We start from the raw sequence: 3,052 nt of genomic DNA, 5'->3' as shown, positions 1-3,052 counted from the left end.
CTAAACCCCACCACTCTTTCCCGCCATGTTTCTCTTGACATTGAGTTAAAGAAGCCCTCGACCTGGTTCGTTTCAAAATTTTGCTAACTTCTTATATACATGCAGTTTCAGGATTGAATATGAGGAGGAATTGGACAGTGAAGGTTAAGGTTTGTTCTAAAGCTGAGAGCTCGAGCTTCCCTCTGGAGAAAAGGAGGTTCTTGCTTTAAATTCCTGGGTTTTTCTTTCTGGGTGTCTTTAGATGCATGGGAACTAGGCTCTGGATATGTGGTTTTAATTGTTCTGTGCAGAAAAGTTGTGGAACACGTATGTCTGCTCAAAGCAGAGCAGGTTGTCTGATGAGGATGAACAAGATACGCTGGATTATCTGTATGCATTCCAATATCAAAAGCGTAGAATTGCTGCTGTTTCTTTGGGTCACTTCCTTTTTCACTATTCAATTACAATATGCGGAAAACTGGAACATTGGCATACATTTCTTGCACATCTTGGCTTACACACAGTCATGTACATGCCCTGTTTTCTTTTTCTACAGGGCGAATCTCCAATGACAAAGTGGGAAATTACACTCATGCTGTTTTCATGCGTTTCCAAGCAAAGATTTTGCATAGTTCTATGAGAACCCTTTCTATCTGAAAGTCTTCGACGAACATGCAATCACAATAACTCCTATTTTCTCTAAGATTTTACTGGTATTTCCTTTGACAATCCACCAATTTTGCCTAAATTAGAATCTTACCAGGTGCCTTTTCTATTTGGCTTAGTTTCACCGCTTTGTGGTAGGATTTAGTTAATGTGGATTATGAATCTGAAGCTGAAGATGATGTGCTTCCTATATCTCGTAAAGGAGAGGTAAACCACTTACTTCCACTTTTTTGACTGCTTCTCGTTGGTATATTTTGCAGCAGAGGTCTTTCAGATGTTTGTGGGTAGTACTGGATACAAAGAAGTAAGAATTTTTGTCTTCTGTTCACCTTTCAATTATCAGTCTTTAAATTATCCATGGATGCTTCAGTGTCATATCTTGAATAGTGGACTCTCTCTGGGAATTTATATTTAACTCTGTAATTCTGATGTTATAGTTTATTTTGTGATTTGTCTTCGTGCTCATAGATGTTGAGGCATGAATGAAAGGGTACTTTCCACTCACTGTTTTTATTTATAGGAACAAACATTCAGGTAAGCATACTCAAATTATGATTTCAGCTTAGTCATTTATTCAGATTTTTATCATTAGTCACTTCAATTTCCTTTCCCAGTTACTTCCTTTGATAGTTGGAACAAGTAAAATACAGATTCTCACTTTGCCTCTTGCCATATAATTTAGTACATAATTTAAGTGGTATAGTGATGCAGCCTAGAGATTTAAGCAGCTTCATATTTGTAATTTCAGTAAATTTCCAGTAGAAAGGACTCTTTTCTGTAAACCCTAAAGGTGGTGCTTAGGTTCTTACTCAAGTAGTGTTTCCTTGTATCTGTTTTCAATTTCAAAGTCCCTGAATCACTTTATTCCATAGCCATAACCCTATAAACAAACATATATCTTAGATTTGTCCTGTATCATATAGATGTTCAGGCTACAAATGTGATGGTTTGAATTGAAGGCCGACTTGCTTGCTTCTGTCTAAAGGTTGAATCTCCATATCTAGTGAAGATAAGTCTCGATTTGTCTCTTGGGACATCGTTTAAACTGAGCAGCATACCTGTGACTGTTCAATCTGTCTATCCCATTGGATTCTTCGAAGCCAGTGACAGAAAAATGAATCTACAGCAGTGTCAATGCCTCTCCTAATCCTCTTTTTTTTTTTAACCTTCAAAAAACATCAAGTTTACTATTGGACTATATACCTGAAGAGAATAGTAATAATATATTATTTGACATTAATCAGTAGTTAAACTGTTTGAATTGCCCTTATTTTTAAAATCATGCTGGCTACATCTTAGATCCTTGCATGCACTAGCGACTTAGAGAGAGGAATCCACTTCAGTTTCAAAAGAAAAAAAATGTTAAGCCAATTTTACTAATGAAAGAGTAAAGTTAAAATGACTGCTCATGGGCTTTGCACAGTGTATTTTCAGGGAGTCAAACTGAGCATCTTTGATTCCTGACTTCTTTTGTGGTCACAGAACGAACCAGAAGGGCTCACAAGGAAGCTGAAACATGCCCTGGTACACCGTCCAAATTTATAGCCATAAATCTCAGAGGTGTTAATTTACTACAATTTGTGAGGTGGGCTAATATCGCCCTTCTAGCATTCAGTGGAATGCTAATAATGTAGTCGTGAAAATTGAAAACTGTTTCTGGCGGGCTAGGGCAACTGTGAGAGTTGACTTCACATTAGCTGGTCCTATCTTATGCCCATTTTTGCCATGATAACTTCCCTTCTGGCCCTGGCATAATTATTAGTGGAGAGACCCAAGGCACAATAAGGGACACGTGGTGCAATTAAGAGCTGACAAGTGGACGACAATGCTGTGCTTGATCACATGTTTTCGTTCGCATGCTACTGATATGGTACAATATGATTGATATGGGGCAACGAAGCAGTGCCTTCCCATGGTTTTGATGCCAACTTTGTCACCATCGAAGACAAGGTTGTGCTGTATCCTTGTGTCCGCACGTCTTCCAACTCGGAGCTCCGAGCTCCACCTACCCAATTATATGCACGGCGGGTTAAAATTGACCGGCATCAAAATGAAGCACAGCTTGAAACTTAAGACCCTACTTTCGAGATAGGACTGAGAAGTGAGGCCACTCTTTACAAGCTCTAGTGTAAAGAGGTGGCCTAACTAACCTTTGCGATGTTTTTAAGGGCCGATCCCTAGCCTTTGCCTCTAGGATATCAAAAGCACCTAACGATAAGTAACTTTGAGCATGCATGGCTTGTTTATCGAGAGGACGATAATGGAGCTGCCCCATTTATTTTATTTTCGGGATAACCTTCAGGAGATATCCTTGAACCTTTTCAATTCGCTTCCTCTCTTTCTCTGGCCATTGCTTAGGGTTACTAGGTAGTGTAGTGAGCTTAAATCACTTTCTCTTTTTCTTGCT

General features: G+C 39.0%; 1 long non-coding RNA gene across 2 annotated transcripts in view; it reads left to right on the top strand.

Moving 5' to 3' along the window:
- The window catches only part of LOC105112450 (uncharacterized), a 2,572-nt gene extending 576 nt beyond the window's left edge, over positions 1-1,996 (top strand). Inside the window, exons 2-3 of one of the 2 annotated variants that reach the window (XR_839758.1) lie at positions 112-653; positions 765-1,996. This is a non-coding gene — a long non-coding RNA (uncharacterized LOC105112450). Of the gene's footprint in view, positions 1-111 lie in introns of both variants that reach the window. The other variant, XR_839757.1, reaches the window with a different exon arrangement.
- The last annotated feature ends 1,056 nt before the right edge of the window (positions 1,997-3,052 follow it).

Source organism: Populus euphratica, unplaced genomic scaffold (assembly GCF_000495115.2).
Source record: "Populus euphratica unplaced genomic scaffold, PopEup_1.0 scaffold337.1, whole genome shotgun sequence".
In the NCBI taxonomy this organism is placed as follows: Eukaryota; Viridiplantae; Streptophyta; class Magnoliopsida; order Malpighiales; family Salicaceae; genus Populus; species Populus euphratica.
This window is presented reverse-complemented; position numbering and strand designations above follow the sequence as displayed.